Source organism: Seriola aureovittata, chromosome 3 (assembly GCF_021018895.1).
Source record: "Seriola aureovittata isolate HTS-2021-v1 ecotype China chromosome 3, ASM2101889v1, whole genome shotgun sequence".
In the NCBI taxonomy this organism is placed as follows: domain Eukaryota; kingdom Metazoa; phylum Chordata; class Actinopteri; order Carangiformes; family Carangidae; genus Seriola; species Seriola aureovittata.
Genome location: NC_079366.1, coordinates 2,027,935 through 2,053,818, shown reverse-complemented (window position 1 = coordinate 2,053,818; position 25,884 = coordinate 2,027,935). Strand labels below are relative to the sequence as shown.

The 25,884-nt window shown below is 39.4% G+C and overlaps 1 protein-coding gene across 4 annotated transcripts in view; it reads right to left on the bottom strand.

The window, feature by feature from the left end:
* LOC130167105 (teneurin-3) overlaps nt 1-25,884 on the bottom strand; it is a 327,180-nt gene that overhangs the window by 279,928 nt on the left and 21,368 nt on the right. For all 4 annotated transcript variants that reach the window (XM_056373088.1, XM_056373089.1, XM_056373090.1 and 1 more), the window contains exon 2: nt 20,527-20,607. The gene's annotated coding sequence lies outside the window, so the exon portion shown is untranslated. The remainder of the gene's footprint in view (nt 1-20,526; nt 20,608-25,884) is intronic.

Genomic DNA, 25,884 nt, shown 5'->3' with positions numbered 1-25,884 from the left:
TAGTCACTGTCCATGGGAGAATCCGTTCCTCTGTGTAGAACATGTTCACTTATGGCAATATGGTAGTAATGTTTTGCATCATGATGATACATGGGTGCGATATTGATCTTTTATTAAAATTAAATCTGGTCCAAAGCTCCAGTTTAAAACGTTAAATCATCATGGGATGATAAAAAAAATAAAAATAAAAATGTTTGGGAGTACATTAAGAAACAGTTTTAAGAGCTTTGACTGTAATGATCTGTGCTGCTGCAGTTACTCACTTTTCAGGGGATAAAGTAAGAGGGCAGAATATAATCTGTGGGATTTCTATGAATTTGGTTGAATTTGATTGGAGAGAAATAATCATTATCATGATGCTGACAGTCTCCAATGCCCACGTCCCGTCATCCTCTCAGTGCTCAGCTCCTTCCTTCAGTCAACATCTGGTCATGAGCTGAGGTTAGTTGGCAGTGGGCTGACACCAAATGTTTTCATTCGTAATGAAATCTGTTTTACATTCTTGTTTCCCAAAGCTAGGGATGACAATTTTAATCAGTGGTCTCCCACGTTAACAATAAATAGTCAGTTCCACAGTAATTTATGAAATACAGTGTTTTTTTCCCTGACATGACCTATGTTTGCTGCAAAATCAGACTAAATTAGGAAGTTAAAGAACAGATTGAAGGATACTATGTTACTTATGAATTAAACAAAACAAAACTATGACTTGCTGTGGAGCTTCCACTCCTGACTGCCGATATTCAGTGATTATCCAGACAAAGTCCAAAGTATTGACCTGTGTTAAGTGAACAGCTGCTCACTGCTTCTGCTGAAGACATCACTGGGTGAACCTGACAGCTGCTCAACAACAACTCCGTGGGATTTTCACAACTGCTGCAGACTTATTTCTTCCTTTGAAAATGAGGTGTGATTAATTTATAATTTGTTCAGCCTCTCGTCTTCTGCATTGTCAATCAATATATTTATCATTGATTAAATTATTAATTCCAATTAAAGTTATAATCTATAACCTTTCTACATTAAAATGTCTAAAAACAACTACAGCTATGTTCTATATGTTGTTGAGTTGTGTTCTTACATTATCACAAATGTTTCCATCAATTCTCAAACCAGAAAAATCTGTGATTTTAATCATGGTAACGCTCCGTTTCATTGGTCCCTTGTCAGTGACATCATATTCTCTGTGGTCATATGTCAGTGTGTTTGTCTGACAGAAGCTCAACATTGACATTATCTAGTTTTAAGTCACATAGACTTTTTACACCTTGGTGGTTTTCAGCGGAGGAAATGTTAGACAGCTCAGCTCCCAGCTGCTGGAGACGTCCTGTCCTGTGTCACTGAAGAGCGTCAGTGAATCTCTGATCTTTAAAGGTAAACTGCTTTCTGGGTGTTTCTACTGGTTTTAATCCCCTGGTGTGTTTGTTATGGAGAGGAGGACACCTCTGTGGATAATTCAGCTGCTGGTAAAAACCTGCTGAACGTCTGCTTCATAAGTTATCAGAGAAACAATCAGAACAAAGGTTAGCATCAATCTCAGCTCCAACTCTTCCCTGAGTCTCTGTCCTCCGTACAGCGTCACTCAAACACTGACTTTAAATGTCAAACTGCTTTAGTCAGTGTTTTTAACAGTTAGAAACCGGGTCTGTTTGATTTCCTGAACCACTGACACTGAAGGAATCTGAACCAGGAGGAGCTTACAGTAATGGTGGTGAAGACAACTCCCATGATCCCACACTATTTCATGACATCAGTCAATGCCATCTTTTATTGTTTTGATTGAGAGCCACTTTGAGGCAGAATTGTGTTTATCTGAATATCAATTCATCATTGACAAACCTAATCCATAAAACTGGATCAAATAATAAAAAAACTGTTTTGCTTAAATGAGAGCTACACATTTTGTATTGTGGCAAGCTTGCATGGAAGAATACTACGAGGCAGAGATCTTAGTTTCTTTAAGCAAGTCCTGTGCCATAAAACATCGTGAGACTACAGGATATAGAGAGCTGAGTGCAGATCACAAACATTCGCTGGAGGTCATCAATCACCACAGGAGCCTCAGTTATGGTGGCCCACTGGTAACTACAACCCAAAACAGTCATAGCCACAAAAACACAGAACAACCACCTCACACATCCGCAATCAAACATGAATAACATCAAACCTGAACACAGCATTAATAAAACAAACATGAAAACATAAACATGAACACTCCTATAAGTCCTTGTGCTTGGAAATTTCAGTAGTCATAGCGACAACCCCCTTCGGTCACTACAATATGTAAGTGTATTTGAGCCGGATGTCCTTGAGCTTCTTTTCGCATGATCCTTATAAGCAGCATTCACTGACGTTCTCTACTCAAGTAGTATATTTTTAGATAGGCAATTACAGAGCAGTCCTCAGTTCAGTCAAGAGGATATTCTTTCAATGTACTTCTTTTGTTTGTTTGGAGAATCATGCTATTACAAGTATTAGGACCACAATGAGGAATATAATAATTATATATAATAATTAATTAATATAATAATTAATAATAAAATAATGTCATAATATTCCAACAAAAAAGTTGTAACATTACAAGAATTAAAAAAGGAAAATTTGGAAAGAGAAAAAGAATATTACATGAACCAATAAACCTGGTGAAAGGACAGTCAGTGTCAGCCTGAGCTGCTTCTGGCAGCTGCTGTTTGACTGTCTAACAATAGAATAAACTCAGTTTCTTCACAAGCTTTTCAGTGTCCTGATGCTGATGATGATGATGATGATGAGCCAAAAGATGAAGTATCTCCACATCTGTGAAACCTCTGCTAAAGTAGAACTTCACAGGATGCTCCACTTTCCTCATTTTAAAGCTTCTGATATTTTAATCAACACAGAACCTAAAATAAGGACATTATTCTCATATTATGACTTTATTCTTTTAAAATTAGGACTTTGTAACTGTAATATTATGACTTTTTCTTGTAATATTATGACTTTATTCCTGCAATATTATGGCTTTATTCTCAAAATTTCAGATTTTTTTTTTCTGCCATATACTATAATAAAATCAGGTGAAAAATCAGATTAAAAATCAGGCGTGACAGCACCTGTGACTAATTTGTTTATGTCAACAGAAAACTCGAGTGAAACAGTTGTGGCACGCCATAAACATAAACTATCTACTAACAGTCATTTTTAACAGCCAAGATATTTAATACAAACTATAAGCATCTTCCTCCTCATATGTGAGAGGGCTTGTACAATCTGTGCTACTGTACTGTGTACTCACTCTGCACATTACTGACTCAGTTCTACAGTTGCTTGTATGTGTGTAATGTTAATTGTGTGGGTGCATATCTGCGTTTGTGTCCCTCCCTGCTGGAAACCGCAGGGACCAATGACAGGCCCTCTCGGAGCAATTTGAGCCTATGAAGATGTACTAGCGGGAAGGTTGAGAGCTAATTAGAGCAGCAGAGGAGCATATAGACCGTTCCAAGTATCCGCAGTGGATCTGTGATTCATTTACTATGGTTTGGGACTGATTTAATACCAAAATGATCTGCCACCTCACAGACCTTGGCAAAAAGGGAATCAGCTGTAGCCAGGAAAGTAGCAACCAGGTACAAGAGCCAAAAATGGACTTGTGGCTCTTTGCATCTCTGTGCACATATGTCATCACCACCAAACAGCAATTGCATTTGCAAAGAAAGACCTGTCTTTTTCTGCCCTGGCATGCTGGTGCCCCATATACATAAAAGAAGAGAGCCAAATCACACATTTCATCAATTGTCAGTATACTGTGGTATAACTACATCAGGGACAAGCAGACTGAAGCAGAGCAAGACGGAGTGATAGATGGTTGGAACTAAAGTAACATGTTGTGACAAGTCAATTTCACCCACTCTCTGGGGAACAATGAAGTAAAAGACCTGTAATTTTCAATTCAAAATAAAAGCCAGTTTTCACACAATCTGCCTGAAAACGAAACATTCAGAAACAAAATGAATGTGAAGACTGAGGTGAGTGTGAGTACAGACATGTGTGTGCTCTGTCCTTCTGCTGGTACATCAAAAGTAAATTCAGCCATCACTGCACACCCCAACACACACACACACACACACACACACACACACACACACCTATGCTCTTGTCATTAAACACAAACTACTGCTCTCTCACTCTCACAATCAAACCAACCAAACACATCATTATGTAGTCAAAGTCATCTAGGAGCTACCAAACCGTTACACATGCTAATTATTAATGTATTTTCATTCAATTACACACATGCACGTGGGCGCACACACACACACGCACACACACACACAAGTTTGTCCATTTTTTTTAAATAAAAAAAAAGCTGCTGGATTTGTTTTACATATTCTTATCTGGATCTGCACCGAACTGTACAAAGTCCCAGATCTCAACACCATAAATAACAAGAATTTTTTTTACATCAAAATTCAAATAGTATATCCTGACAAATTCAGGAAAGTGTTGAAAAATGCTCCGTCTCACAGTGTTAAGGAAAGTGAATTCCTCCATACACCCCTCAAACTGGATCAGCACCAAAATGTTATGGCTTCTTCAATGGCCCATGACCCATCCCTCCACCAGGTTTGGTGCAAATCTGTTCAGTACTTCTTGCATAATCCTGCTGACAAACAAACAAAGAAACACTACCAGTCAAAAGTTTAAGAACACCTCAATTGTTCTAGTTGTTATTGATATTAATATAATGTAAGTCTAATGTCTAATGTGGTGTCAGGGCACTACGCAAAGCATAAAAAGCCTCGGAAAAACTCTAATCACTTCCTCGTGGTTGTCTGCATCTGGATTTTCAGCTTACATCCCTGTTCATCCAGAGTCAAATAAAATTTGACCCATTTGTGTGAAATGTTGTGATAATTGCTGTGTGAAGTCTTGAGTCATGGCTAAAAAGTGTTTTGTGAGGTCACACAGACTTTGACCTTCGACCTTTCACCACCAAAATCCAACAAAACATTATGTCCGTCGCCGGCACAGAGGTATAATAAATAATAAGGATCCTGCCCGGTTCTCTATGTAAATTACACAATTTTTACCTTGGTCAGTTTACTGTGTATCTTTGTTATGAATGATAAATATTGAGTGTTATTTAGTTATGGACTTGAACTGCTAAAATTTCAATAAAAACTGGAAAATTTGGGATCTTCTAAAACTTTTGCCCAGTAGTGTTTATTTCATGAGAAAATGCACAAATTATCAGAATCCATAAATTTTGCTCATACAACAAAACTCAGCCAAGAATGGAAACACAGACAGACTGAACATCGCTTATTCATTTTCAGTCTACCAGTTTGTATCACTCAATGTACAAACATGAAGAATGTGATCAGGTTGATCAATGCACACATTTACTGTATAATACGATACATAGTAGAGGTTTGTTAAACTACTTTGTACTATATAGTTGAGTTCCCATGGTAATTACTCGCGTTCCTCTTACTGCACTCATCTCGATTCCTATGAAAACATTTTTTGCTTGTGATAAAGTTAACTGTGATCACAAAGTGTCAGGAAGTATGACACAAAAACATGACAATGTTATGAACAGGATAAAAGCAAATCATTTTAATTAAAAGAACATTGCCTTTAGCCGTGGATTCCTCTTTAGTGTCATTGGCAAGTTTGCACCGAAAGTATCAACAGCAAGCGGCAACCTCCAGGGCTGAAAAATGAAGCCAACGCACAAGTGCCAAAAACTGCAGTTCCTTGAGGCTTTGAAAATCCCCATAGAATCCCATATTAAAATGTCCAACTTTACAGCAGAAATAAACATGTTTACAGCCTGGTACAAAAACACTTTTGGTCTCTATAGCTAATTTCCTCCTTCATGACAACTGTAAGGGGGGTGAATTTCTATATAACTCACCTGATTAGATTTGATTAAGGCTTAAAGTTATGTATAATTGAGGGTGTAGCCTCTTTGAGTGACAGGTGGGTGCCGTCACGGTTGGCTACCCACTTGGTGGCTAGCTAATATTCTAGGAGTGACCTCGGCTAAACTGAGTCATGAAATAGGACCTCTTGGCCTTGTTTGCAGTGTCGGTGCATTTCAGAGGTTTTTTTCATGCAAATATTGGACAAATAATATAGCTGACTGTGCAGTTAATTGTACTAACAGAATGTCCAACAAGTCTGTCCTCCAGTTTTTGAGGTATTGAGAATTTTGACAAATATGAGAATTACGTCTTGCTCGAAGGCTAACCCAAGCTGACTATGCTAACGATGCTAACGCTAAAAAAAAAAAAAAAAAATGTAAAGATTATTATACTCCAGAAGTAAGTTGCATTGAATTTCTTTTACATTGTTGTTATTAACACGAACAACAAAAGAATGTGCTAAATTTATGTAAATTGTATGTTTCATAAGTGAATATGGCATGAAAAAACAACCGTCCTCCTGCAAAAGACAAGCCCACTGGTCAGGTTACTATAACTCATAGTTTTGTTTTGTTGCTAGGCAACATCTAGTAGTCGCAGTTATTATGAAATGAGCAGAGGGAAAAGTGAGACAAGGTCTGGGTCGGGAGGAGGTGGTGGTGGAATGATGAATATGACACAGGAGAGTGATGTATGGTTGCTCAGGTTGGAGGAGTTGTTGGAAAAAAACTGCATTTGACTGTCACATGAAAAATAAGTGTAATACAGAAGAAAAGACAAAGCAACAGATAGAATATGAGGACTGTGATGTCTACCAGTAATTCAATTATGACCTGTTGAACACCAAAGTAATTCAAATTTAAATTTTCATTGTTTGTATCTAAAAAAGTCTGTGTTGGAAGTAAAAGAACTGATATATTACTTTACATATCTATTTGTCTGTGAAAAGTTTTCCTCCAGGTGATCAGGACACACTGGAGCAGTTCAACATGAAAATACAAGACAGTGAAGACTTCACTTCAACACTGACTGACTCCAGGCTACACACACCTTTTATCATACCTTACAAATAATCAAACCAGGTACTGGTTTAATCATAATCATAATGTATTAATGTACATTACAATACATTGCATATACATTCATTACAATACATTACAAAATAGTTCATTAGGGCGCAGCTTGCTCTTTGATGTCGTTGTTAAGGTGAACTTATTGACGCACCGGCTGAAGATAGCAGCAGTGAACGTTGAGATAAAGTTAAACATTTCTTTTAATATCAACAATAATTTTAACTGTACATTTATACTCCAGTTGTCTTGCTAGCACACTGTTAAATTTAAAACCACATTCAAATACAAAGTGGTATATCTATAGAACTTATACATACAAACCACTGAATATCAGCCAGCTACTCTGCAATAAAGTGAAATTTCTTAAGTTCCTTTTATTAGGGAAGGGCATGCCTGTAGAACACCGCTGTGCCCAACACTTTCTCTTTCTCCAAGAGTTCTCTTTCACAGGTTCTATCATTCTATCATCTTTTCATTTATTCCCAGGGAACCAAAATCATACAAAACAACTTATACATTTGTAACCTTTAATATTGATGTTTTCATGAATGAAAGATTTGAGCTTAATTTGTTAAACTGTTGCTTCTGTGGTGATAATCGATTTTGTTATATAAAATGGATCAGATTAAATACATTTCACACACACACACACACACACATTCTCACATTCTCTACTCACATGAGATGTTGAGACTATTATCTTTTTGGGGATCCGTTCGGTGTGCAGGTAATTCTTTGTTTTTCATTTTAAGTCCCTTTTATCCGGCACCTGACCCACTGGTTTGGATGTGCACATATTCTTCTCTGTTTAAACTAGTCTTGTATCAGAGCAGCAAACAAAAGGCACTCTCCAAACCGCCCTCAGGCTCTGGTGTTGGGTGCTCGGCTCCTTAGTTATCTTCAGGTATCAAGTGAAAATACTCCCGCCCTCACAGAAATAGACTCCGCATAATTATCCGTCAACGTTTTGTTGTCTTCTGACCTCTCTGAAGACATTTCAAACACTGTCTTGAGAAAGGTCAGAAGACTGAAACGTTGTGTGGGAGTATTTTTACTCTCTACTTAAACTAGATTTTTATTCCTCTGCGAAAGGGTTGAGCATTAATGCTTTATCTTTTATCTGCACTGTATAATTTGTTTGACCTTTCAATTGATGGTCCGATTTGAATGTGAAATATAACATTTTCAGTCGGTATTAAAGACAAAAGTTTTGCAAATATAAACAGCATGTATTGATTTGTGAACCAGAAGTTACCAATTCACTCTGAGAGAATGTTTTAAATAAAAGGACATGAAAAACAAAAAGGTGGACAATATTACAACTATATAACATGTAGTAGTAAACATTTCTAGTCAAATAAAAGCAACTGTGCCTGTACAAGTGGTAATAAGTGGCACCGGCAGCTGTAATCCTGTACGCACTAAGCGTAAATTTTCATCATCCTATCCTATTCATCCTATCTTGAAAATAAAATGGTGGCAACAGGCAATCCTGTCTTATTTTTGGCTGCATCCACTCACTAATGTTACGAGTCTAGATTGAACAGGAGAGCAGGAGATAAAGCTTTGATGCCCAGTGTTGACACTGCAGATGTGGAGCACTGGTGAACGTCCAACATGATACTGGAATTGATGAGTTTGATGTAACGTTCAGATGCAGTACGAACTTCAAACAGGCAGGAATACTGTTTCATTTTCATCGTATATTGTAGCAGCTTGGCTTGGTCTTCATGTTGTGTATTGTTATTACTGTTTTTAGTAGTTAGTTACACAACATGTTCTAAAGATGATGATGATGATGATGATGCTGAATGAGGGAATCTGTTGCTTCATGTCGACTTTCACTGCACGTTTTTCTCTGGTATATTCAATATAGTATATAACAGTGTAGTGTAGCCTGTTATGACATGCATGCAGTCAGCTAATCAGAGTTGATGGTGTGTCATAACTTTAACCTTAAAATACACCAATCAATCTCTCTCTCTCTCTCGCTCACTCAATTGTTCGATGAATAGACATATGTATGTGTGTGTGTGTGTGTGTGTGTGTGTGTGTGTGAAACCTAAAGGTAGCCTGCAAGCGGACAGGCGGTTGTTGTGTGTACTATGAAATATAATCCTGCTGGTGCCACTGGTGGTAACAGCTATGCCCATCATAGGCAGGGGGTGGCAGGGGGAAGAGGATAAATAGTGGGATTGTGGGGATGAGTTAGATCAGAGGTGGCAACAGTGTTATGGCTACAGATGTTATTATTTTTAAGTCAACGGCCATGACGGACAAAGATGTGTTTAGGCCTGATTCAAAAGCAGTAACACTGCTAACTGTAAGAAGATACAGTTCACCTTCGGGTCATAGAAGAAAAACATGGAGGGTGCTGGAGGTGAAGATGGTGTAGGTCCTCCATGGTGACCAGCTTGACGCTGTTCTACCTCACAGGCAGTGGGAACCCAACAGACACAGACATCCAGCATGCTGAGGCTGCTTCCTCAGGTCTCTGCAGCTTTGCGCCAGACGTAGGTGTCACCAACGTTCCACAATATGAATATGGAAGGAATATATATGGTAATGAAAAATAAAGGGTGGTTTAGTTTTTTATGTCAAGTTGGATGAAATGAAACAAGGGAGCAATACCTAAAAATATGGACGAGGGTCACTGAGTTTTGATTTTTTTATTTTTTTTTGTCCTTTGAAGACAGACAATGTCGTATCAGCTGTCAAGTAGCCAATACTGGTACTTACAGTTTATGCTGTGTGTAGCAGGAAGGTGTAGTGAGGGCATCACAAAAGCAAACGTACTGAAAGAAACAAAACATCTGGTAACAAATAACAGTACCTTTCTCTCGCAACAGTCAGTCCACCATGGACTTTGATCAGTGTCAAAACCATAAATATGCGCACAATGTGAAATAGTGATGTGAAGAATTATGCACTCATGCATCTGCAATGAGAATATAAATCTAATCTAAATTTCTAGTTTGGTATAGTTCCTTAAAAGCCTAAAAAACAATAATTATACCTGTCCAAGCCAGTATCAATAAAACCTTTTTGGTAAGAACACTAAATAGCTGCCATCACATACAAGTTAGCTTATTGACATTCACTCTTTAAAAGTATAATTAAGTGACAGGCAAATAAACTAACTGAAAGTTCTGTGAAAATCTAAATTGAAATGAATCAACTGGCTAAAATTGTATTTAATCTTACACAGATTCATGTCAACATTTCTGCAAGCTCGACAAAATACCACAATTATATGTTTAAAAATCATTTAAGCATTTTTAAGCTTGTGTTGTAATGTCAATATCAGATGAATCATTATTTCAAGTTTTGTTGTATAGTTTCATCTTAACTTACCTCAAGTAAGGTAGGCCAACAACGCAGAGTAGCATATAGCTTAGCTTCTTAGCTTGAGCTAGTTTGGTAGTTTTGTGCTAGGTGGGCATGTTTAAGCATCCAGGCTTCATTCAGCCCACCTCAGTTCCAGAAACAGTTTTTAGATTAGCCAGCAGTTAGGCAGAGTCAAGCAAAACCGCTCTTCAGAAACCTTCAGGGCGATGTCACGGAGGCTACGTCCATCTTTATATACATTCTCTGAACAACAGTAATCCCTTTCACACAACGATCCCACTACATTGAAGAAGACCCCTTATTATGTATTCTTTGCTTGTTTACACTGAACTGAACAAAGCCCGAAAGTGCTGGCCCAGTGTGTGAGTTTAAATAGATTGATAGCATGCCGGCGTTCCAGGACCAGAGGCGTGACATGTGACTCAACAGCGTTAGCATTTGTCCCGCTATGCCAGCTCTCTTTTTGCTCTGTGGCTACCGCTGTTGCCAGCATAGAGGCGGGACAACAGTGTTTGCACCTTTTACGCGAGGCGGAATAAAGGCGCAACATTCCTGCTTGAACAGGCTATGCAGAAGGGGCTATAAAAAAATCAATTTTTTCTTCCTTTAAATAATTCCATTCTTTTGTCATTATTGATTTTTTTTGTTCGTTCATGATTCGCTTAAACGTTCCACAGATTCTATAAGCATTACTCAGAGTCACTTTGGGTCAACATATGGAACATATTGTTTTCCATAGAACAAAACAGTTAAACTCATGTTACTTCTTCATCTGGTGTGGCTTCATTCATCCCCTCTCTATGTTTCCATCTTTCTCTGAATTGCTGCGTTTTCCTCTTTCTCAGCAGCATTCCGTCTTTGACTCGTTCTCCATTACCATTTTATAGGTTGACTTAAGAAGATTGACTTAAGAATTTGATTTACTGCCTCCATTTCTCTCTTTCCTATTAGCTATGTGCTAACACAGAAACAACTATGTAGTGTCTGTTTATATATCCGAACTGTATTGTGAAGTGTGTACTTTTCCCATAGCAACCAAGGCTAAGAACTACACAACAAAAGACAGCATGTTGAAGCATTGGCCGAGTATGTGGTATGTGCTGCAGTATCAACGCAAATGTGTTTTTCAGGAAGCCTAACATGTTCTCACGGCTCTCAACAGGCAGAATCTATTAATTACACCTGTAAACATAAACAATAGAAATATTGTAACTCAACAACGAATAAAGCGAAATAAACACCCAGTCACTTCTGCCCAGTGAAACTTTCTCCACTCGCTTCACTACAGTAACAAGAGAATCACCACACATCAATTACACATCCATTCAGTGCAATTAGCAATTAGCTTCCCTAATTGGCAATTAAGTTTACAATTACATCAACAATATGCTAACAAGACCTTGCTAATAACTAGCTGGATTCAAATCAACAAATGGCTTTGATTGCAGTAGTCTTAGAGGGCCTGGGTAGGCTTTTGTTTTCTGTAATGGAATAACATGTAAGATGTGTTAAATGGAAAGAACAGCAGTATTGATCTATAAAGAATCAAACACAATCACATTTGAGTTTACCAGCAAGGGCACGAACTGAGAAATTATCACACAAGAGTTATTCTGTAATGTATTTGATCTATACATTCCCAGCACAATCAAGTGGGACCCCAAAACTCTTTGAGCAGATGAAATAGACCATGTGCAGTGCATGCAAGCACACACACACACACACACACACACACACACATATAGCTTAAAACGGGTAACAGCAGAAATAGAAACTCACTCACTCACTCAACATTTCTCACTTATCCAAGCAAAGAACATCAACAATCAACAATCAATCTAATCACAAGAAACAAAGATTATTTGTGAGGATGAAAAAAGATGTTTCATTAAAGTCATCCTGAGTAAACACCAGAAACGTGTGCAGCCCGACACAAGTGAACCATGCAACAGCATTTATTAGTACCTTGTATAGATGAACTGATGAAATTGTACTTCAGAATCGGCTTTACCAACAAAGAAATTCTTTCTCTCTTGGCTCATAAACACAGTGTAGTCGTCAGCATTAGGATTGAAGAGATTGTGCGAAAAACTGCGTCTGTTCAGAAGGAAAAATCACCCAAGCTTGGAAGAGGCGGCCACATTCGTGCAAACTGAAATAGCAGGTAATGGACCAATGCAAGGATATCATTGGTTACACCTGCGTGCAATTCATATGTTGTATCACAAGACACAATAAGACTACTGATCAAGTTGTTTGATCCTGAAGGTGTGGAGCTCAGGCAGGCGGCGTCTGAGACACAGGCGCTACCGCAACAAAGGCACCAACGCGCTGTGGCACATGGATTCTTACGATAAGCTGAAGCCTTACGGCATCGTATTGATGGTTTTAGTCGCTATGTAGCGTGGATGGAGGCCTACAGAACAAACAACAACCCCAAAGTAAAAGCAGACTACTTCATCACATACATTGCGCGCTTGGGAGGATGCGACTGCGCGCTGACAGGGGGACAGAAAATGACAATGACTTGATTGAAAAACCTTCCTCTTCTGAGTCAGTTCGACTTTATTCTTTTGACTTTTTTTCCGCAAGTGCATGATGAAAAAAAAAATCTTCCTCCTCATTTTTTTTTTCTCATCTAATACTCCTTCGTAAGTTCCTCCCTCCAGTACTATGGAATTTTTGTTCCTGTTTCAGTGAGTTTTAATCACCTTCCTGCTACCAGCATGTCCTTTCCTATCTGTGTTACTGCCAGACAACCTTGTCATCTGTTTTGTCTGTTTGTAAAGTCAGCTTTTATTATTAAACTATCTTCACTATACCTGCCAGTCTTGGAGTCTGAAGGACTTTCAAGGCCCAATTCCCTCAAATTCAAGGACCCAATATTGAGACGCTCATCAAGGTTGATTACAACACTAAGAATTTTTATAATGAGAACTAGCAGCTTAACAGAAGCTCACAGACAACAATTAAAAAGAGAGAGAGCAAAACACAGTCGTGCTGTGCTACAATGATGGCAGACTACATGGTCTCTTGTGCAGTATTTTGTGTAAGCTACCAGCCAGCTTTCCTGACTGTTCCAATATCTGCTAACATGCTATCTGCTCCTAAATCAGCTAGCTCCAGTCCAGCTCGCCACCAGCCTGAAGAGCTTCCTGTTTGATCCAGATCCTGAAGACCCTGAGCAGTCTCCTTTCCCGGGACTTGCATCGATTTTCCAGGAAGGTATCTGGGGGTCAGAGCACCTAGAAGGAAGGGTCAGTCACGGAGATGTTGATCCTATGTTGATCCCCAGCGTCACAGAGCCTCCACTGCCCAGCACCATGCCCGACACCCAGCTGGACCATGAGCTGGACCCTGTGTTGTCTGTTCCCGCCGTCATCCTGCCAATGTCCCACTTGTTCCTGTATCGGAGGTCATGGCCGATGGCTCATCTCTTCCTGAGTTGGTGCTCTCAGCCAACATAACAGCTGTTTTCCAATCAGCAGTCCGGCCGTCTTCTACTCCTGATGTCCTGTCGGCCGTTCGGCCAACACCAGCTCCAAATCTCCAAATCAAAGTTCTTTCTGAAACACTGCTTGACCTCCCAGATCATCAGTCGGCCATCTTTTCTGTTCAGCCTTTGAGAGAACCTGTGTTTATCGTTGGCCTCCTGTTCAGCCTCAGGAAGGATCCCATCAAAGTTTACCACCATGAAGACGGGAGAGAGAGGATCACCAGCGCCCTCCTGAGCCTGTTTACCCGGCCTCCAGGCTGGCATCAAGCCAGGCTTCCTGCTGTTTTCCGCTGGGATGCCTTCCTGTCCACTGGTTCCTGGATCCACCCGGTATCCTACTGTCTTCTCCTCACTGCTGTAGGTTCCTGTGGTGCTCCAGAGTGATTTTTGTTGCTGTTCCAACAAGTTTTGCTCATGTTCCTGCTACCAGCGTGTGTTTTTTCATACATGTGTTCCTGCCAGTCAACAGTCATCTCATCTACTTATAAGCCTGATTTTGTTCTCAAAGTATCTTCACTATATCTGCAGTCTTGGGGTCTGCATGTGAGTCCAAACTGCCTGAGCCATTACACCTGAAGCAAGTCCAGATGCCTCGTAAAGCACCAGAAATACCATGACCTGGACGACTAAGATTACAAACAACAGATCCAATGCACTTCCTCCACCCTGACCCACCTCACCATGCCACTTACTTTGACCTCCACTGCACAGCACCATCAGGTCCTGAGTCAGCTTTCTTGCCAGACACAGTCTGCCTGCCCTCCACTCCAGTCTCCACTCACATCTCTGGTTTCCTGCAACCATCCAATTGTGGCGATTCTATGGTAGGACCCGCTGAATTCCTGTTGCCATAAGCCAGCTTGACACGCCAGCACTGGGTGCCTGCTCTGGTTTCTTCGCTGCCACCCTTCAGAGAACAGTTCTGCCTTCTAGTGGCCCTCCAGAGTGTCTTCATCCATCTTCCAGGTCTTCTTGGCTCATTTGTCATGTGCTCCTGGTTGATGCTTTTTGCTTTTGCCCAGTTACAGTGCAGTTGAGTGAGCTGCACCACCCTGCCTCTTCTAACAGCTACATGAGTATCATGTTTTACCTGTGAGGAAGATGCGAGACGTTTTGACAGCTATGTCAGCCGAAGAGTCGATCACAGAGGACAGAAGTAGAGGAGCTTGTGCCAGCATCAATTTCTAAATGAGTTTAGCCAACTTCACTGACACTCAGGCCTGGAGCTGTGAGCATCAGAGCAGCCAACAGAGACAAGTTGCACTGTTTAGAGACAATAACTGATTCGCATATTTTAAAGCCTGCTGTTCTGTTATCTTGATTCTCTATGTATGAAAACAGCACGCCGATTTGGCCGAGAAACTGTGAGTGACTCGAAGACTTCTCAAGTCATCATCTCCCTCCTTCATCAGATACTTCACCGATATTCAGGGCTCATCAGAGACAGAGAGGAAATGTAAATACATACAACCTTTTTGTCCCTTTGGTAAAAACTTCGGTAAAGCTCCTTCTCCACAGAGAAGCTGCTGTTGGCCTAGTTTGTCTTGAGATGCAGCTGTATGCTCTGTCATAGAGATGGCAAATAAGCACCAGAGGGGGTTCTGACACGTATACACACACACACACACACACACAGTGAAACAGTATTGGAGTATAGAAATGGATGGTTAATTACACATATGATGGATGCACAGGTATGATGTACATTATTCACCTTTCCTGCTATAATTGTATTTTTAAAGAAAGCTCAAAACTTCTCTTTTCACCTCAGCCTTTAACCATCAATGGTTTTAACATGTTGTCATGTCATTTATTGTATGATTATTGTTATTATTATTATTAGAAGTAGTATTAGTATTAGTATTATTATCTAATATAAAAAGTCATTCTTTCCATCCTAAAGATTTCATAAATGTCAATCCAGTCATCCACTGTAGGTTTTTCTGGTTTTAACCACTTTCTAGTAACGGCTTTCCTGCAGCGTTTAGAACCCAACATTAACAAAATAAAATAAAGAAGAATCATTTTCTGGTGGCAGGGTGCTCATATACAGGGTGAGTGGGAAAAAGGTTTTGCAAAACTTTAGGAACTTAACCTTGGTAATAGTATACAGTAGTAAATTGTATAATATCTTTTTTTTTTTTTGTCTTCTTTTCCTCATACCCCCTTTTTTTAAAAAGATATTTGATTATCATGCAGGTACACCCAAACATTTGGTTTTAGTCATTTGGATTAGTTTGGTTTTCTGTTTCGTATTTTACTTATTTGTTTATTTTATGATTTACTTCATTGGTCCTCAATTGCTTCTTATTATCTATTTTCACACTGATCCATTACTCTGGGTCACAATTGAGCCATGACACTGTATGAATGGATCACAGAGTAACACAACAAACATAAAATGCAGACTATACATTTTAAATATATACCACAACAATGATAAGTATTGATTGATCGGTTGGTAAAAAATTACAGTGGACATTTATAAAATAACAGCATTTTTCACAAATCCCTGATTTAATTTTTTTACAAATCAATAATTTTGTTGAGAAAAGATCATCCTGCATCTGTTCATGGTTCTTTTTCATTGTCTGTTTTTTTTTTTTTATATGTGCATACTTTTGAGATTTGTGACAAACATGAATATATTGCCTGTGCATGGTGTTGCCCTACACTGTGCATTCAGAAAGTCTCCAGACCCCCTCACCTTTTTCACATTTTGCTATGTTGCAGTCTCGTGCTAAAATCCCTTAAATTCAATCTACACTTAATGTCCCATGATGACAAAGTGAAAAAATTGTACAAATGTTAAGAAATTTAGTAAAAAGAAAAAAGGGAAATATCACATAAACGCGAGTACTGAGACCTTTTATTAAGACACTTGAGCGAAGAGTGCAGCAATTGTGAAACAGGAAAACTCAAACACAAAACAATGTTTGCAGAGATTTGAAATTTGTTTTCAGCCAAGCCAAACATTACGTGAGCCTTAAAAACCTTGTTTCAATCATACAAAACCTTTTTTTATTAAATGTCAAACAGAGTTTCAACCTTTCAAACCTTTTTTCTTTTATTTGCAGTTTCAAAATATGACATGATGAATCAATGTAGAATCCTGAATGAGGAAACGGCTATCGGATAAAAAAAAGCAGTGGGGCTTGGCCGACACGGTGCACGGTGTCCATGGCAGGACAACACGCCGCGCTGCTTCAATTTCGCCAAACAGCGGCTCCACGCTAGACAATGCTACTGGGAAAATGTTTTGTGGACTGATGAAACTAAAGTTGAACTGTAAAAACCTGCAAGGCTCCGTATGATGTAAAACATTCACTGTATGCCAACATGAACACATCATCCACAGCTGAAGTACAGTGGAGGGGGCGTCATGGTTTGGGGCCTGTTTTGCTGCCTCTGGGCCTGGACAGTGTTTGTAGAGGAGATATTATCTCTGGCTATGGAGATGTGAGGCCGTGGACGTGGAGTGAACAGTGTGTGAATGCTACTTTATTCAGTCTGTCCCTGCTGGGCGGCTAACACCAGCTAACCACCCGCTGTCTGCAGATATCAGGCTGATGTCCTCTCAGCACAAACAGCGCAGAGGAACTGGTGAGCAGATTCTGTCCTGGATGTGCTCAAAGTGATCATTAACATGAATGTCTGCATCTCTGCTCACAGTCCATGTGTAGCTGTATGTAAAATGTTATGTTTTAATCATTTTGCATTTTGTAAGAATAAGAATCTCTGGTCTACAGTTTTATACTGTGAAATTCAGCCTATAATGTGGACTTTACACTATTTTATGTTCAAGGAACAGTGTTGCTGACTTGGATGTATAAGAAATTTAGGTTCCCAAGATGAATTCTGAGATGCAACATTGATATTTATTTGATATAACTGACTCATCAAGATTCAAAGGGAATCAGTTCTCTACTTTATGAATCAAATTGAACCAAATCAGGAGATAGCTGTAACGTACAGTACATGACTTCTCATTGTCTAAGATAGAAAAACTTTCTGTCAGTTGTCAGAAAAAAACAAACAAACTTTTTTTTAATGTAAAACCACAAATGCATAACAACGTCCCCAGTAAGAACACGATGCCTGTGTGTATGTAAGATCATGTGTGGTTACACCATGAGCTCGAGTCCGCATGCATATGTGTTTGTTTGCCTGTGTGTTACATGTCCAGCGTAAAATGCCAACACACTTAGACAACAGAAAACCTGTCAATGTGGGCATTATTGTGTGTGTGTTTGTGTGTGTGTGTGTGTGTGTGTGTGTGTGTTTGTGAGCACACTGTTCTGTTTAAATCACTGTGGGACTTTTTAGTGTTTGGTCAGACAACATCATATATCATGGTGGTTATTATAACCCAAAGAGCTGTCTGAAAAAGAACAAGAAAAAGTGTGTGTGTGTGTGTGTGTGTGTGTGCGCGCGTGCGTGCGTGCGTGTGTGTGTGGAGAAGGGGGGTTGAGAGAAGGACGAGTAGGTAGACAACAGCAGAGAGAAAAAGAGAGAGAGGAAGATAACGAGGAATTTGCTTGAATTTTTTCAGTTGAGAGAAAAAAGGCCTAGCGACTTTTTTTTCTATTGATTAATCCATCTGCAATTTTACCGGTTAATCAATTATTCTAAACAATTCATTTTCCACCAAAAAAACATCTGACGTAGAATAAGCCCTAGACACTAATAAAATGAAAAAGAAGGATGATATTAAAAATGTCTCCATACTAATGAATAGACGTCATGTAAAAATGAAACAATCCACATCTGTGCGTCTGATCTCACTGAGCGCCATAAGAAATAATGATCACAAAACAATGCTGGTTAAACTTATTGAAGGGTTGTTCAGGCATGAAACCACTAACCAGCTGTAGATATTTTATATTTATCTTATCCAGGCCCTTCAGTCCGGCTCTGACTGTTACTAGTTGCTCTTCATGACTGAAGAACTGTGTTTTTTATTATCTTTATTATGTTCAAAACAGGATTAGTTGTGATTTATATTTAAATACAACTAAACACTGTTTGTAGAGCAGCAACAGTAACGTTCACAACAAAAGGGGAAGGGGGGGGGGTCTCAGCCTGTGGCCCAGTTTACAACAATCTGCAACATTTTACAGTTCATGGCAAACTAAGATCATCAGTTAGACCACATACACACAGCTTTCGTTTTAGCTTTTTCCTACCAATTAGCCTTTAGCCTTTAGCTTAACCGGCGCTGTGACTGTGTAAAACATGTAAAACATCTGAAAACAAAACATTTGTAGTTGCTTGTTGAACAGGATGTTTGATAAAGTTCTTACTGCCCTTTTATTTTTTAATGCACTCACAGCGACATAAAGTACAGTTCACCTGGCTCTGCTATTTGCTCTGTGTGTGTGTGTGTGTGTGTGTGTGTGTGTGTGTGTGTGTGTGTGTGCGCGCACACTTCCCCCAGGCAGAGCACAGAGGAGAGCAGAGCAGGAGAAGCAGCACGACCGTAAATGATAATCTGTGGCAGTGAATGTTGATGTTCCCGCAAATAAATCAATACACGGGAAACGATGTGACGATTTCAAATTTCGTTCATCGATCACGGCGACTCGCTACAGCTGCCTCCGGTGTTTGAATATGTTTTCATATGTTTCTAAATCCTCATTCAAACACAACATACACAAAAACGCTAAATAAAATAAGGAGGAAAATGTTGTCATTGGAAAAAATATTGATTATTGGATGATGTTGTATCTTTGTTCGTGGCTTTGTCACTGTTATAACATTGCTGCTAAATCTTTGCTGACTATTTCTGTCTTTATCATCACTATCTACAAACAGTAAATGATATATGTAGGTCAGGACTACCCACACAAGCAGATGCAATAACAATACAGATGAGAATATTGAGAGATTGTCAGTTATCATCACCAAGCAAACAATCACCAGCAGAAACAAGACACTGACCACGCGAGTGTCCACATGTACGTCAGTAAGGATTTACTATAAAGACACAGTCATTTGGATTTAGCTTTGTTTAATGCATGCAACTGCCAAACATGTATAGGCCTACATGAGCCAGTTTGCCAGATTTATATTATACACACACACACACACACACACACACACACACACACACACACCTCCGCACACATTCAGTAATAATTTCTACAACACTGCACTGAAATACATGGAAACATAACAGACAGGAAAAAAATGGGTTTATCAAATGTTTCAGACATCCTCCTCCCTCGTTTCTTTTCCCAGCTTTGTGAGTCCAGAACAGTGGTGATAAGCTGCAGCTTTTAGCCGGCCGACAGAGTAAAGCATGAATGAAATGAAAATTGAATAATGTGCTCCAGCTCTGTGTGTTGGCTGTTTATGGCTTAAAACGCTACTTCCTGGGAGTTCCACCAAGTCCCTGTACAACGAATCAGAGCCAGTACCGTTTAAAGACCTAAACTCAGCCAGTTGTCCTCTGGACCGAGTGGGCTGTGAGCGCACACACACACACACACACACACACACACACACACACACACACACACACACACACACACACACACAAGCATACACAAACACACATGAGCACACTGGCCTATTTGGCACCTGTAGCTCTTTTCCAGCCCTTGCAGCACACATAGTATTTATGTTTATGCAACTGTGTGTGTGTGTGTGTTTGTGTGTGTGTGTGTGTGTGTGTGTGTGTGCTGTCATACATCATTACCTGTGCGGGCAGGTGTGATGCAGAAGGGAGCCTTACATTGAAGCATCAGTGTCGTTCAGGACTGGACAGCAGCGCACAGTGCTAAAAAAAAAAAAAAAAAAAACAAGCACGTTAGTAAGAAATACTAAAGGAGTCGGGATCTTACTGGTCCCAGTATGTAAGCCCAGTGCAGCCATTCATTCGGAGCAGGCTAGGGGCTGGGTGTATTAATAATAATAATAACTAGAAAATTCCAGGGATATTTTGAGTGCCACGGGGGCTGCTGCCGGGTTAGGGTTAGGGTAGAAAATCTTCTCTGTGTCACTGTAGCGATGACATCCGCCCCGAGGCGCTCCTCTATTCTAGCTGTCGAGGACTGACTCGGAGCTGAGCACATGTGGCACTAATAATAATTTTATTTATATAGCACCTTTAAAAACACAATTCACAAAGTGCTTTGACAAACAAATCAAAGCAGTGAAAGTCAAAAGCAGGACAGAAAAAAGGTAGAGTTACTGAAGGAGGACAAACAATATATTTCAATATAGGTAAAGACAATTAGAGGCAGAAGATCACTTATAAAAACACACACATAAACACAGTAAAAGTAATAAAAGGGTGATATGGAGACGATAAAAAGATAAAAAGACAATTAAAAAAGACGATAAAAAGAAATCACATAAAAGTCTATAAAGATTTGTGAAAGCGTCAGTTTCCAATGATATCATTAATAAACTGGGCACACAAACAAAATCCAACTCCAACTCACTAAGCTTTATTTTACAGCATAGGGATGTTCAGGTTGCTATGGATTTTAGGACAGTTCCCACTGTTTTCTTCTGCATGTACAAAGCAAGTGGTCAAAAGCTTTCTCCCAGAGCCAGTTGCAGCACTTACTTAAAACACCCACGATCTGTAGGAAAAATAAGTTCTAACCTATTGTGAGTATATGCTAGGAAGAGATTTATCACTTTAATTGCATATAATCTTTAACTGATGGTTTGCGTCATCAAGTTGTCAGGTCTGTGCTTGTTTGGTCAAACACCCACAAAGATTTTCTTGTCTGGAGCTTCTGTAATGTCCCATTTGTCGAGTATAATTTAAACATGAGGAACATTGGAAGGGGAGATAAGGACACAAAGTAGCACATTACAAAAAAACGCAGGGTGATTTTTTTCGCAGTTCAACAGGCATCTCAATTTTGTGTCTGGTGTGATCTCAATTTTTCTGTCATCAACTGTAACTCCCATTTACAGTATTTCTTAGGTGAGACGAGTGGAGGGGATTTCACGATCAAAGCAAATAGGGATAAAGAACCAGAGGAGAAGAGAGTGAACAGGCAAGAAAAATAAAACTCCACAGAGAATGAAATGGGTTGGTACTTAATCTGAGGTTGAGGACACTACGAAATTAACAAGACTAGGTCAAAACCTGATACATGTCTGGACCCGCCTCTGGTCAAATCCTAATTTCACAACTGACATGACGTTGTCTAACAAAATCATCAAACACAAGAATTAAAGACAAAGACTGTAAAATTATCAGAGAGAAAGTTAGAAGAGACACATGATCTGTCTTATTTTTACAGTTATTTTTCAGACTTTTCCTTCCTCTGTTTGATACGTAGAGTTGGTCATAGTCGTTAGTACGAAGCCTCGTTACCGATGACTTCTCTCTCTCCCTCCCTCTCTCCTGCTCTCTCTGCTCGGTGTGTCTTATGTTTAGTTCTTTCTCTGCCTCCTTTAGTAATAATGATACATGTAATGAAAGCTGTTTATTTGCTGCAATGGAGGTGAGGCTCAGTGTATTGGAAGTGCTCCTCCTCTTCCCTACAGTTCCCGAGCAGCCACGAAACCAGAGCTGCTCGGTAGACTGCGGTTCAGCACTCCGCCGACCAGTGGTGGAACTATCATCAGTCAGTCAGTCAGTCAGTCAGTCAGTCAGTCACGACTATAGGGCTGGATCTCGCTGTTGCGGTCCAGCCGAAAATGGGAGCAGATAAATGTGAGTCACACTCAGCTGACACACAGTCAACTGCAGTGACACAATCAGCAAGCCTGCGCACAAATATTAAGTGTTTAATAATGAGCAGACACGCTCAGTTGTAGTTGTGTCCTCACAGATTCACAACAGCGAGTCACTGCTGTGAATCCGTGTTCTGACTATTTGACCCATCGCAAACATGACTCGTCAGCCCAGTCCGTAAAATGGCCACTAATTGCATGTCTTTGTGTCTCTGCCTTGTTCATTGATACGTTGCAGTTTCCTGTGTCTATTTGTAAGTGTCACACTCTCATATTTGTTTGTGCTAACACCTAGTCAAATTTTTACACATTTCCAATCTTTGCACCACCGCCAGAACACATTATAAATCAGCACATCATAACAGACAGAGTGAAACAGAGAGACAGATAGAGGATCTGAAGATAAGTCACACACAAAAATACACACAGAAGTAGACTGCTCAACAGGACTAATGATGCAACTGTCTCCACTACATTTGTCTCTTTTAATGAACAGAATTGTTCAGAGAGACTGACCTTTCTGGAACTAACAGTGCATTGTTTTGTACTCATCATTCACTCAAATAGTTTAATCACAGAGATATTTTTCTTGCTTTCAAAAAGTGAATAACAAACTGAAAACAAAGCGCTCCAGTCTACAGTCAGACCTAGGTTAAATTCGACATAAATATGACACTAAGTGACATGAAGCAAAGTTGTGTTAGGAAAACAAACAGGTGTCATGGATAAACTGCAGAGTGACATGTTTAACAGATGTTGATTTTCATCATGTTAGAGTAACAAGACACACAGTGGCGCTCACTCTAATGGCAGCAGAGCTACTTGCAAAACACATTGTTTGATAATGTCTTTAATACTGAGCCTGATCCAGAATTTATTTTCATTATAATTCTATACATTTCAGTTGTGGTCTAACTTAGGCCTAGCCTACAACAATGTTGGTATGGTTAAATATTTATGAATATGTAATCTGAATAGTTTCAGCTTGACTTTTATAGTTTTCTATGATTTTTTTAAAAATGTTTTTCGGATTTATCCCTTATTGACACTTAATGTCAGCAAGTATCACTTATTGAGTTTGCTGGGTGCTGTTTGTGTGTTTTAGTCAGCGAGTCGCATTGCTGTGAATCAGTGACCTGTTGAATTCAAATGAAGTGAGTTTTATATAGCTATTACTGGCAGCATTTCCCATACATTGATTCATTTGTAGCGACCTGACTGCTACATATTGATTTTCTATCCATCTATTTATTTCTTTTTTATGTTTCAAATGGGTAAAATCTTACTTCATTGTAGCGCTGTGCTCAGCCTCTCCTTGCCTCTCTCCCTCTCTCTCCCCGTGTCTCTCTCTCTCTCACAAACACATTGACAACAGACCCGTCCGTCACTGACTGGTCATTGGGAGCACAGAGAGAACTCTCGCCACATCAGTGGGCCGGTGGACTGTTAAAAAATCCATAAAGTTTTTACCGCCCTTGTGTGTCTCTTTACTGGCCCTCTGAGTGTGCCTGTCATTTAGGGTGCACATGAGATCGTGCTATGTGCGTGTGCCGGGTCTGGGGTCACTGGCTAATCATAATATGTACTTGACCCTCACCAAGCCGACCTGAGTCGGTTCTTATTTGTTTGACACATCATGAAGCTATGGAGCTGTACTTGGCAATACTTGGCAATTAAAATATTTGCAGTGCAGTCATTTCATAATAACACCTGTAACACACGTCAGTTTCCATCACAAAGATTTGAATTCTGGGAGAAACACTGAGAGACTTTTTTAAAAGATGGCTTTCCCTGAAACTGATTCTGCTCCTGAAAGACTCACTACTGTACATAATTTCACGAGTAGCATAAAAGCCTCATTAAGAACTTGTAAATAAATCAACACTAATCTTTTTACGTCACATCAAAGGAATCTGTGCTCAGATATCACATCCTTATGGGCCAATTCTGCTACCACTGGACCAGGTGGTGAAGCTATCAAGGCTGTCATTGAAATGAACACGTGGCAGCTTGGACCTGGACTCATAGTCAGTGTGCATATCTGTGTACTTTCATAATAGCTTTAAGTACCACATTCATATTTTATAGACCTTTTAGCATTAATGCTCCAAACTATGCACACAACAATTCTAAGTTACTGCTAGTATAAGAATGTGGACCTACAAAATTCAAGTTAAATATGACCACTGTTTTTTTCTGTAAAAATCCAGAGACTGTCTTGCAATGACATCACAGCAACAACAATGCCTGGCAACATGTTGATGTTCTTACCCATGAGCACTCAGTACATACTGTACTACATTATTGGTGCAGAATTTTTCAATGAGGAAATCAGCATAGATGTGTTTCCAGCTGCTTTTCTTTCAGTTTTTTTACATTTCATGTGGGAAAACAAAGTATTGTTAAACAAAATATTAATCATAGCAGAGTATCTTTACATAGGCCTACTTTAAAACGTGTGGAGGGGAATTTTAAAAGTCCCATATAATATAAGGGTAGATGTCCAAGTGTCCTATATTAACAAAGTGAAAGTATCAAAGCGCTCAGTCCACAGAGAAATGCACACAGCCTGTATTCAGAAACTGAGCCTTAAAACCAGCCGTCAGGACTTCTGGAACTTTGTGATGTCACAAAAAAGCAGTCACCACTCTCAGCAACGCCTAAAGTCCCGTCCACCTGGGTCCACGACCCAACGTCCCAGGATTTGGTTTCTCTGAGTGTTTATCTTTATTACACTCTGAGAGGTTCAGAGCCGGTCTTCTGATCGGCTGATTATAGATATCAAATCATCAAATAAAAAAGACCTTTGAGGAAATTGCTTAAGAGATGCAGAAGAAATAAAGAAGAGGATTTTATCTTCCTCTTTTGTTGTAACAATTGTGTCTTAAGCCCCTTTTCACACTGGACAAAAACACCCACTAACAGCAGGTTTTTGTCATTAATGTGAAAGGGCTCAATCAGCATTCAGTCCCAGGTCAAATGACTCTGCAGGAGTCACAGGTATTTGATGTTAACTAGACATTAATTCAGCATTTTACAGAAAACCAGTTTCTGCCAAACACACACATTCCCAGCTGAAAAGAGTATTCCACTACTAAGACATTTTAAGACTGCTAATGCCAGAAGTGATTAATCTGATGAAAGAAAATCTGAAAACAATCTGCACCACATACAAAAGAAAAATACTTAATTTAACAAGAGACAATGTTAAAAAAATAATACCAATACAAACGATACAGGTGGAGAATTAAACACTGACAGAAATAATTAAAATGAAAACGCAGCTTGACCGGCTAAGAATTCGCAAAAAAAAAAAAAAAAGATAAAAGAATAAATTAAGTACAAACACATATCG